At 37.3% G+C, this 12,361-nt stretch overlaps 2 long non-coding RNA genes across 2 annotated transcripts in view; both read right to left on the reverse strand.

Moving 5' to 3' along the window:
• Window positions 1-1,448, reverse strand: part of LOC307185023 — a 177,380-nt gene extending 175,932 nt beyond the window's left edge. The window contains exon 1 of the long non-coding RNA XR_013827849.1: window positions 1,335-1,448. This is a non-coding gene — a long non-coding RNA (uncharacterized lncRNA). The remainder of the gene's footprint in view (window positions 1-1,334) is intronic.
• A 4,245-nt stretch (window positions 1,449-5,693) lies between these two features.
• The window catches only part of LOC307185024, a 251,762-nt gene continuing 245,094 nt past the window's right edge, over window positions 5,694-12,361 (reverse strand). Inside the window, exon 5 of the long non-coding RNA XR_013827851.1 lies at window positions 5,694-6,033. This is a non-coding gene — a long non-coding RNA (uncharacterized lncRNA). The remainder of the gene's footprint in view (window positions 6,034-12,361) is intronic.

Raw genomic sequence — 12,361 nt, forward strand, 5'->3', positions numbered from 1 at the left:
ATTCTGAAGCATTAGTGCAGACTAACTCTTAATTCGTTTTGTTTTTAATTTTAGTTCTACAGACAACGTCCCTTTTATTGCCTTCACCCAGGGTGAACTGCTTCTGCAGTCCATTTTTAGTATGCCACTCCACACAAATTTTAAATACTTTTCTTTAAATGTATAAAGCTCCAGCCTTATATATTTAACTGATTACTTAATTTCAACTGGGTCCTCCCACATGCATGTCAAATTCTGCAGCTCCAAAGCCAAATTCATTTGATCTTATTCTTCTTTCACCAAATCTGCCCCAAAACGCCTTTCTTACTCAGAATCTTAAGGGGAAAATAAGGCATTTACTCAGTTCCTGAGCCAGAAACTCAGACATCAGCCTTATTCCTTATTCTTGACTAACCTCTGCATTTCATCAACCTCCAAATCTATCAATTCCAGTCCCCAAAATGTTCAACATCTGCTCTGCCTTTGACAGACATCAGCGTACAACTGGCTACTCAGTAGCCTCCTTCTTCTCCCTAACTCTCCCCACCGAACCCCAACCTTCACTTCATCTTTTCCTCTAATATTCGGGTGATCTTTCCATTGTGAAAATCTAATCTGCTCCAAATGCTTTAGTGGCTTCTGATAATAGGCTCCACGACATACTAACAATGCCATGAATGGGCCCTGCCCACCTATCCAAACTCATTTCCAATTATTTCTCCTTCACCCTTTAGGTTCCAGCCCTACTAGACTCACTTTCTACACACCCCATGCTCTCTTTTATCTTCTGAACTTTTTGAACATGTTTTCCTCTCTACCTAGAATGCAAAATTGGGAAAACTCCTTTAAGTCTTACTTCAGATGATACTCTTGGAAACAGAAGCCCTGGGGTAGGGAGCAGTGGCAGGGGAAACTTTTCAATCCATCTTGTCTGTTCAGTAAACTGTCAGCTCTTTGAAGGCAGGAGATGTGCCTCTTCATCTTGGTTTCCCAGAACCTATTCCAACACCTGACACTTACAATATCCTGGGAATAAGACTTTGAAAATATGAAATCGGTGCACTTTCTGCTACTGACACTAAGCTTTGAGGCTTTTTTACCCCAGAGAGAGAGGGTGATGTCAAAGAAACGAATGGGAGAAGAAAGATCCTATCTGAAGGGAAGACAAAAGAAATAGTTACTTTGGTTCTAGAGAGAGAAGAAAAAAACATGAGATCAGGATTAAAAGTTAGGTTCCCCACTTAGGGGCTTACAGAAATATCTACATAAAATGAGGGGAGTTAACCATGATAGGACACTATGGAAACCCCAGATAGTCTGAAGGATAGGGCTCCGCCTCTTTTATGGTAACTCACCATGGACCGGGGAGCAGAAGCAGGTTCGTTCATCTGAAGCTCAGCAAGCCAAAATGCTGAGACGCCAAGGTTTGCAGCACACAAACCCAGTTGATCAACCCAGTTGACCAGTTGTAGGTTGATCAGTGAAGCAGCCGGGCAAAGAGATGGTTAAAACTCGCAGCCGCAAACCCCGCAAGGCAAGAGGCTGCAGTATTTATGGGATATCGAATAAAGGGGCAGGGTCGTCTGAGGCTGGAGGGCGTGGGGAAAGAAGACTGGAAAAACGCGTGGTAATCAGCGTTATGCACATGCGTAATAGGCTACAGGCCTCTGCTCGTTCAAACTTGGAGGCTCTTTGCAGGATCTGAGGGTGGAATTTCAGCCCTCTGATGTCAAAAGGTCACAGAGCGGACATTCGCACATGCCCAGTTGGAGAGTTGGTGGTCCTATCCAGTCTTAACCAGCTCAGCTGGAACGCTACACAGCTGACTCCAATTCCTGGAAAACAACTCACGCAAATATCTTCTTGTTTAGGCTTCCTGCAGCTTGGAGGACATGCAAGACTTTGTAGCAACAATTAAATTGACCTTGATTAGTCAAGGCAGGCTACAGGTGATATTATTTAACTAATGATTACCCACGGTATCAAGGACAGAACATCACTTGTGGAAAGAAAGGTCTCAGTAGATGATTCTAAAATGGCTCGTTAAATATTTATATTAAAATATATCATCTTTATAGAGTGACAGTGACAGACTAGGATTCTTGTACCAGTAGAAATATAAGAGAAGTGGGAGACAAACCTTAGAAGAGAAGTCTTTTCTTATAAAATACATAAAGCATGAGAACAGGGATATGAAATCATAGAAGACTCTCCTGACATGTGGGAAAATTTCCAGTTGAAAAATTCCAGTCACCTTTTTTTAGCCATGATACATGTTTGAATTCCAAGGTCCTGACGTTTTGAAAAGGTTTGTACTGTAATGGCTACAGAAATCTCATGTACGCTTGAGTCATTTATGCTTACAATTCATCACTTTCCCACCAAATTATGTAAAAAGAATTGGGAAAAGCCAGTTACATTATGTTATAAAATATTTTTTGACTCCTTTTTGGATTTCCTTATCTATTTTAAATGTCAGCTGAGCTAAGCAAATACTCTCAATCCCCATTCAATGAAGGTATATCTGATGCCAGTTTAAACTAAACCAGAACATTTGCCTTAAATTTTCCAAAATAAATTCTATAAAATTACAATGTTCTCTACTAATAAAAAAAGAGCCTTTTTATGTGATATTCATGTTTTATTTTGCTGCTTGTTTGAAAAATGTGTTTTCAATTAGAAGTTTGATTAGGGAGACAGAAGAACAAGCAGAAAAATTTTTTCCCATCTCAACCTAAAATTATTATTAAAGAAGTTTTTTATTTAACTAAAGTAAGGTCCAAGTAACCACTTTCCTATGCCTGAAAGCTATACTGACATCAGCAGTTTTATGGAAACGTTTTGCACTTCCAAAACCAACAGGTAACTTAGAGATCACTAGAACGCTAATGGCCATTTTCTGTAGTTTTACATAAAAAACAAACAAGCAAAAACTGCTGCGCTATCCATAAAGCAAAACAATAAAGTCTATATGTAACACTCTTATTTCCAGTATTCATTCTTTAAGTATGGCCTGAGGTGAACATTTGCAATGCCATTTAAAATATTTTATTATTTATAATATTTTCCCCTCAGATATTTGAATGGATAAGAAGGCTTTATTTTATAGAACATTTACTGGTCTAAACAGTATTTGAGCTCACACAAATTGCTGTCCACTTAAATAAACAATGTTATGTAGTATTGATGAGCTGCTTGTTCCTTAAGATCTCAATCCCACTTCTCAATAAAATCAGTCAGGAGTCCATGATTAGCCAACAAAGATGGTTGAAGTGGGTGTTGTTACAAATACCTTGGTTTAGTTGTTTTGAACAGACTTTAAATTGTATTAGTAAAGCTATAATGTGCAGGTGATTAGGGACTGGAAAGCTGCACCCTCAGATTTGGTGCTAAATTAAACACTTCACTTGTTTGGGGAATTTATGTAAATATTAGAGTATAAGACATTAAGATTTTATTTAAATAATTTATTTTTTACCTAGAGGTGTTTAGCATTTTTATTTAGCCCGTTATTTGTTTATATCATGTACATCTTTATTTTACAGTGTTGGATGATGTGAATGACGTGGTTACACAGGGTGTTTAGGAATATTATTCCAATAGAGAAGATGAAGAAGAAAGCTCTCGGTTTAACTGAGATATAGTATCCTTGTTTAATACTTCCAACACTCCCTGGAGTAGTTAATATTCTAATATTTCTGAAAGATAAAAAAGGGAAAATTTAGAGCAGTTAAATGATTTACCCATGGCCATACAAATAGAGAGTGGCAGAGGGAAAATCTGAAGCTGACTGTGCCTAGAGACCTTGTTTTGAACCTCCACACCATGTGCTCCAACACAGAACTGGCTTTTCTGTTACACTTTGGGCTTCCCCTTTCCTAGTCATTCTTTTCAAGTTGGTCTTTTCCATCTCAATTCTGGTTTGTCTTTGTATCTTTCTTTGGTTCCTATCAAGAAAGACTATGCCATTCTGAATTAGCATGCAAAAATCAAGATAAACTGTAGGTGTGAGAAGAAACCCTTGCAAACAGCCATATTACCCCTATCAATGTGCTCTTGCCATAAGCAAAGCAAATTTTGACAGTCCACTTATTTGAAAGATTTCATTGGTGGTAAGTAAAGAAAAAAGTTGGACCATCAAGAATTACCACTCACATACCGATTATTAAGGGCTTACTTGATGCCTGGCACTGAATTTAGCCATTTATATACAGTATCTAATGTAATCCCTACCACAACCTTATGACATAAACATTATTACTAGTAATTTACTGAGGAGAAATTTGAGGCCTGGAGACATTATGCAATTTACCCAAGGTCATACAATTTAACAGGTTAAGCAGAAATTTAGACTTATATTTGATTAATTGCAAAGATTGTGATATATTAACCATATGGTAAAACTGCACTTTAGACCACTTGGCTGTGCTCCTTCTTGAAAGAATATTTTGAGTAAAGAGAGAGATCAACACTTAAGTGACTCAAGGTCACATTCTCAGCACAGGTATAGCAAATGTTCACTAATCACTTCCTAAAAAGTATCAAAGAACAATTTTTCTGAAAGAAGAGAGGAGAGAGGGAAGGGTGGGGGGAGGAAGGAAGGGAGGATAAAAGGAAGGAAGGAGGGAAGGAAGCAAAAAAGAAAATCCCTCCTCACCTCCTTGGTTGATGGTTAAACTCAAAGTCCTGAGCCAAATGAGCAGATAAATCGTGAAATCAAAGCAGAATCTTCCTTTTCACTACAGGGGAAGGAGTTGTCTTATCAAATATTTTCACATTTTTCTTTGTCATTATTTCTATCTGTTTAGTCACCGCACCACTGCTTGAAGCAGAAACTGAAGCCAGGGGAAACGCCAAAGGCAAGGACCACTTTACAGTGATAAAGAGATTGAAGCAGTGGCTCCTCTTCCCCTGCAGTTCCTGGTGGGGCCCCATGCCAGGAAAGGACTCCTAGAGTCTCTAGATGGCAACTGAGCCTGAATGGGATGTTAAAAGCTTTCACTTATCATTCTGGATTGCATGTTTCCACTCTGAGTACAGACAAGAAGGAATAAGTACAGCCAACTGCCAGAAACTTTTTATTGCCTCAGTGCATACCTCTTTTTTAGCTGGATGACTTTTACTTTTCCATTTCTTAATTGCTTTGTTTGTTTGTCCCTTTTTCTCAGGGCAGTTTCTAAATACGACTTTGGAGAGTCTTCTATGTTCAGAACAGTGACAGAACCACAAAGGTCTCAAGCTAAGCATGAAAGCCTGGATCTAATATCTTCTCACGACTTTCCTCCCATCTAATAGGGCTGCTTGCTTATCTTGCTGCTATGATACCAGGACCGATACAGATGCTCACTGAGGAAAAACTAGGAGTGGCAGAAAAGTAGACAGAAACATTTCCTTGTCAGAACTCTGATTTGATAACTCATCAAATTGCACACACATTATGCAACCAGACAGCCTACGATGGTGAAGTGTGCAGTCAAGAAAGTGAGAGATTGAGAAAACCGCCTCCTGAACTTGCTTGGCCAGCGGTGTAACGTTCTCCAGCAGGAAAGAGTAGGTATTCACAAACACTCACTTTTTATTTACGGAGATGCAGGAATGGATTTGATCGTGTCTGTGGAGTGTTTTGTGGCCTTTGGAATAAAGGCGTTCTACAAGTATATATTTCTATGTAGAGTTGTGTGTATGTGTGTGTGTGTGTGTGTGTGTGTGCTCTTTCTCTTGAGTAGTAGGGCAGAAAGGGAGAATTTCCTACAGGATCTGCAAGTACACTTCATCGTCTCTGTATGTTGTATGCTCATATATCTAAACATTTTTACAGGTAAGCTGCTTTCTGTCTTACAAAAAATGTCTCTTGACTGTACTGGGGTCTTAAATATCCATGGTACAAACTGGCAGCTTAGTGCTTTTCATTCAGTATCCAGCAGACGAGCAAATCCCAGGGCTGAGCTATTGATCCAGCTGAACTCACAAGCACTATGTCCTTATTCTTCTGGTTCAGTAGGCTTGGATGTAGTATACAAAATAATTTGCTGCATTCTTCAAAGCGATTTTCCCCTGGGGTTGGAAAAACACAGTTGGAAAATTGCGAAGATATTTCACTGCATTCAACAATAAAAAGAACATTTTAAATAAGTTTACTGATATAAAGAAGCCTACTTGTTTTGTTTATGTTTGATGATGTTTTTGTTTTATCTTATTTTGTGGCTATTTCCACGAAAAAGGCCAACAGGGTAAAACTTTAATCAAAATTCTTTTAAAACAATTTTAACCGGCCCACTGTAAGCTGAGCTCTTCCTCACTTATTACTCAGGGTTTGGGGAAAACACTTAATTTTCAAATCAGCTTTTATTAATGTTCATGATCATACTATTATTTGTATCTTTACTTTTTATTCATTTTTCTAATGTATATATCATATCAGTCTCAAGATATGAAATAATATTTTTCTGTTTCACATGAAAGACAAAGAAGAAGAGACAAGATAGAGGAACAGCTGGTGGTCACCATGAAAAGAAGGAACACATCAAGGTCCTTATTTATTGGTCTCCTCTCTTGTTAGAGGCACAGGGTTCACTGCTCAGGAAGATGACCTGGATGTTCAGTCCAGGGAAGCCAGTTAGCCTTTGAATTCAAATCACCGTTGGACCAAGACTTACAGGCTAAGTGATCAGTGCTGGTCTCTGTAGGGCTCAGTTTCTTCACCTATAAAATGATCCTCCATCATAAAGTCAGTGTGACATTCAGGTTAAGAAAGAAATGTATTGAAAGCATTTGGCACAACCCTGGAAGAGAGTAAGCACTCAAAAATAAGTACTTAATATGATGAACTGTAACATATCAGTAGCAGTAATGGTAGAGTCATGGGGACACAAAACCATAGATCAAACTCAAATAAGTCAGACTTAAGAAAACTGTTTACTGCATAGCACATGTTCAGCACTGTCTTAGATGTACTAGGCACTGGGGGATACCAATTAGGAAGAATAAGGTATGGCGTCTGCCCTAAAGAACTACCTAGTTAAAATGATACATGGGGAATATGTTTAACACAGGACAATTAAGTAACAAATGAATACTAAAGGAGATAGAGTTCATAGAATAGAATAGTAATAGCATTCATTATCTGATAAAAATGCAGAACTAGGAGACATATATGCATATATATGTATATAGATAGATAGATAGATAGATACACACACATATATTTAGAGAGAGATGATTTCTTCAATAGTTTTATCTACAACCTCCCACACCCATGCAACAAAGATAAACAGTAAACTGTCAGAAAACACAGCCACTTCACCGTTATCTAAATATTAAGGAATTCTAGGAAATCAATTTCTATTTGATGAGCTTAAAAAGCCAATCATGAAAAGAGTAAAGCAAGACTTTGAGTAGCCTCAGAAGCCCAATGTCAAGTATTACATTTCAGTTTGCTTCTGGGAAATTAATCAGGTCAACAAAGCTTATATCAATAAGAAATGAGGGAAGTGGGGAACTCTTTTTAAACAAAAGCAACAATTGGGCTATAATTATATAATCAATAGCCTCTTTTAATGCCTGGAGCATCAAACTGAGGAAGATTTTATGTATAGGAAGAATGAAAGCATCATTGGCTAATAATCATCTTGGTGATTACATCAAGTAAATGTTAATAAATTATTAAGACAATATTGACTATTATTAGCTTTTTTACTTATTATACATAATTTGGTTGAGTTTCAGGGCACAAAGATATTCAAAATGTTCACACCTATTGTCCAGGCCCCTATTTTGCTGGTGTTATCTCACACTGGTGAGATTTGAAAATAAGAACTATTTAAAAAGAGATCTATATAGAGTTTAATTTTATTACTTTAGATTTACTTGTATATTTATTAGTTTAACAAGTATTTTAGGATCTGGGGACACCAATATGCATAAAACACATGTATATAAATAAAGCAAACATATAATAAGTTATAAATTGTATATTATATAAGAATTTTTAGGTAATGAAAAATAGCTTTAAGAAAAATGAAGCAGAATACTACATGAATAGAGATTCTTTTTAAAACTCTCTAAGGAGGTCAACTTTGAGCAGAGGCTTCAGTGAAATGATAGGGTGAACAATGCATGCAAAGTCTAGGTTAAGGTCATTTCTAAGAGGGAGGGATAAGAAGTTCAAGGCCTTGATGCTGAAGTGGATTCAGGTTATTTTAAGAACAGCAAAGAGGCTAGTATGTCTAGATGCACAGAGAGGTCTAGAAACTTGCCTGAAAGTTTGCTCTAAGTTTTGAAACTGAGAATTTTAATTTTTATGTCTACACATGATTAACTTAGTTTTATGTATCCAAAAACTGCCACTAACTGTGTTCTGTCAGAGCACAGAAGAAAGAAGGTCAAATTAATTTAAAGTAGTCCCAGGATGGTAACCCTAGGAACCCAGCACTGTTAAAAGCAGAAGCAAACAGTAGTCAACAGACACAGCAAACTAGAGAAGTAAACCTGCAATGTCTAAGCTGCTTGGAATTAGTGGATACAGAATATTTATATCCCATAAGACTTCAGGGCAAGAATGATTTTCCCGAGTTCTTTAAACTTAAATGAAGAAATAATTCCCAAACTAACAACACTGTTTTTTTGTTTTTGTTTCTTTTGCGGTACGCGGGCCTCTCACTGTTGTGGCCTCTCCCGTTGTGGAGCACAGGCTCCGGACGCGCAGGCTCAGTGGCCATGGCTCACGGGCCCAGCCGCTCCACGGCATGTGGGATCTTCCCGGACCGGGGCATGAACCCATGTCCCCTGCATCGGCAGGTGGACTCTCAACCACTACGCCACCAGGGAAGCCCTAACAACACTGTTTTAAAGCACATTTTTTAAAATGCTGCTTAATTACAGATCCAATAAAAAAACACAGAAAAATTAAAACTATATAACAGGAATAGCAAATACGTGATTTCAGTTTGTGTAAAAAGTTTGTCTCTTCATAGTTGCAGCCTGATTGATGTGCTGAAAATGATTCCAAAACTCCATCTTGGTTTATTTAGCAATGTCTGCTATGCCATTTTAAAATCTAAGAGTAAAAAAGTTTTTAACAAATATAGTAGAGGGTTAATATCCTTAATATATTGACCTCTTTCAAACCAATAGTCAAAATTCTAATACCCTCATGGGAAAGAAAAAAATGGGCAAATTATATACAATAAAATCTAAAGAAGCAGAAATATAAGTGACCAATTAGCATAAGAAATATTTAATTTTTCCAGTAGTAAAAGAAAAAAATTAAATCAACCATGAAACTCTGTATTAGCTTAGCAGATGAACAAAAACATAAGGGAAAAAAATCACTCATCATCAGTGCTAATGAGTGATTAGTGAAACAGCCATGACCTGGTGACATATAAAATATTTTCTTAGAGAGTTTCAGATCTCTCATAAATGTATGTCTCTTACCAAATCAGGGTTCCCTGCATAATAAAGAGAATCGCTCCACAATTTTATCATTAAGCAGAACAAAATTAATTTAATGTGACTTCTATCAGTGTTTTGTCTGTATTGGGTAAAGATTTAATTATTATCTGAGTCATTTTCCAATATTTCAGATAAGTGATGCTACTTTTTACTAATTCATTTGAAAAGAAAAACCTAAAAGAAATCTCTATTTCTTTATGACAATTGATATAGTAATGATTTCTAAAAATAAGGCCCAGAGATGACCTGGATTCCCATCCAGACATATTTGAGCCTAGAAATCTGAATTTGTAACCAACTCCCAGGAGCTGCTGATGCACATAATTTTGAGACTCATTGACCCAGAGGAAGCAAACAGAAAAATGAATCCATACCAGCACACATCAGGAGTCACAGATGTGCCTCAGAAACACACATCTGCAAAGCAGCAAGCAGGTGAAATAAGGCATTGCCACTTATCAAGGCCCTTGGAAAATCAGCCTGGGAATGGCCTCCAAGAATGGACCTCACGTTCGACCTTGGCAGCTGACTTCCCAGGCAGTCCTATGCACTGAGGCTGAAATGGATGCAATAGGACAACTCAACAGGTGGAACTAGTCACCAGCCAAACCTACCGGGGCAGCAGGAGGCCAGCTGTGTCATTCCCCTATGGGCATTTCCATCACGGCCACCCTTCAGGTCAGCACACACATTCTTTGGCCTCAAAATATGCCTTTTGCCTTATGCTACTGAAAGTTACAATGGATCCAATTTTCTGAACCTCCGCTTACTGCCATATCTTCCTGTCATCCTCAGTGATCATGAATTGCATGATTTTAACACATACTCACAAAGATCAGTATGTATTCAAACTCTACAGTACAGAATAAAGAACAAATTCAGACTTTACGAAAGCTACATATGAGAATCCTTTTTCTAGCAATCATAGACAGGTGAGTGGTGAATATGATATCTGACATGATGGTGGGACTCTGACGGCAATAAAGTATAACTGAGTGTCTATCAGCCTGGTTCTGGCCTGTTTGTTCACGCCCCAGGCCAGTTTCATGAAAGGGAAAAAGAGAACTGTATTTTTCCATTTGTAGAGCTGTAAAAAAGAAATGACATTTTTATTTATTATATGAATAGTTTTCAATTGTTTCTTAGTTTATTTGAAACCAGTGTTTAAAATTATTTCTGAGAATGTTAATAAATTTTCTTAAGTAACAAATTGTGCTTTTATCTACATTTTCAGCTTTTCAGTATACAAAGAGGGCTTGCAAAATCACTTCAGTGTTTTCTGTAAAAGCCTAAATGTAAACAAAAAGTAAATACAAATGCCAGGAGTCTGTTAAAATTCGACAAATGTGTCCTCTACCCATTTTTCTTTGCTTGAATCGGGTTCTTTGTGTCCCCATTTCCCCCAGCCTTGGCCAAGTGCATTTTGTCTCTCACTAGTGCCCTGAAGATGATGATACAATGGTGTGCATTCAGTGCGGTGGCATGTGCAGAACTATGGCTCAAGGTCCCTTCGTTGTTTCCTCAGGGCAACCATTTCAGGGAGTGAATTATTCTTAAGGATGGGCACTACAGCCATTTCTCAATGGCTAAAAATCAGTTTCTTCCAAGATGTTTTTTAATGTAAGCATTTTTCTTATTCATAGCATAGACATAGTAGCCCATGGTCATACAACACATTTTAAATAGTACATTAAAAAAAATGATAATATTATCTTTGCCCCCCAAGCCCCACCTCCAGGACGTTCATAGCTTTGGAGAGTTTGGCTGGTATTTACTTTTATTATAATTTTGTGTAGGGAAAATTTAATTTAAAGTCTGTGTAAATGATAAAGTAATCCAAATAGTAGTTGTATCCATACTCATCACTGATCACTAAGTGGGACTGATTATAAATGTACTGGGAGACTATCAGAAAGGCACTGTTGACTTACTTTACATAGATAAACAAGCCACATAAAAAATGAAAGCACAATGCTTACTGAATTGTAAGTGATTAAACATTAATGACTAAAGCTTAGTCAAACACTGAAAGTCTTAAAGTCTTCCACAGTACATCATGTTGAGTGTCAACAGATAAAACAGAATGCCAATATTAGTTGTAATGTTCTTGAAAAGAGTTAAGCTTTGTCGATAGCTGTAAATGTACATCTGCCAATATCTAAAAATCCATCAATCTCTACACACTGTTTGTGTGAGGCTCTATTAGTCTGACCATACCAAAAACGTCCGAGCACTGGTTGGCACTGAAAATAAACAAGTCTGAAAGTAATTTTATACTCATTTATTTGTTTCTTTTGTGCCATGTGTATGGACTTTGGTATTGATATAGTCAAATATTTATTATCCACACTAAAAGAAGGTTGAGATAGAATGACTAAATCAAATCTTTGTTTTATTTTTGTTTCTTAATAGCCTCTCTACCAAGTAGAATGCTGTAGTGAAAGCAAGTTTAAACCAGCACCTGTCATATGTCAAATAATTATTAAAGGAAGCACAAAAACAGTAATACATCCTGGTTTTTGTAATCTCAGGGAAGTCCCCAAACTCTATCTTCAGTCACTTTGGACAGTCATCTTGCAGGAACAAAATATAAGAATTCAGGATAGGTGGCCTTGTAATACTACAGCTCTGTTTTGTTCTGTGACCCACTCCTAGCACAGATGAATTTGTTGCCTTTCTGACAAAAAAGGTTGATTGATCCTGCTAGTGAAAGATCATTTCATTAGCTTCAAAATAGCCTTTTCGTACAAGGACCCAGGGGAGCAGAATTTTCCCCACCAATATGGGAAAGCTCTACTAGTAGAAGGCCATTCAGCAAGTCAGAGTATTACCAAAAAGCTACTGAGGGACAGTTTAGATATTGTAAAGCACATTTTCTGTATATTTGGGAATTGCAAATGGATCAGGCATGAGATGATATTCAGGAATA

Source organism: Stenella coeruleoalba (genome assembly GCF_951394435.1).
Source record: "Stenella coeruleoalba genome assembly, chromosome: 3".
Taxonomy (NCBI): Eukaryota; Metazoa; Chordata; class Mammalia; order Artiodactyla; family Delphinidae; genus Stenella; species Stenella coeruleoalba.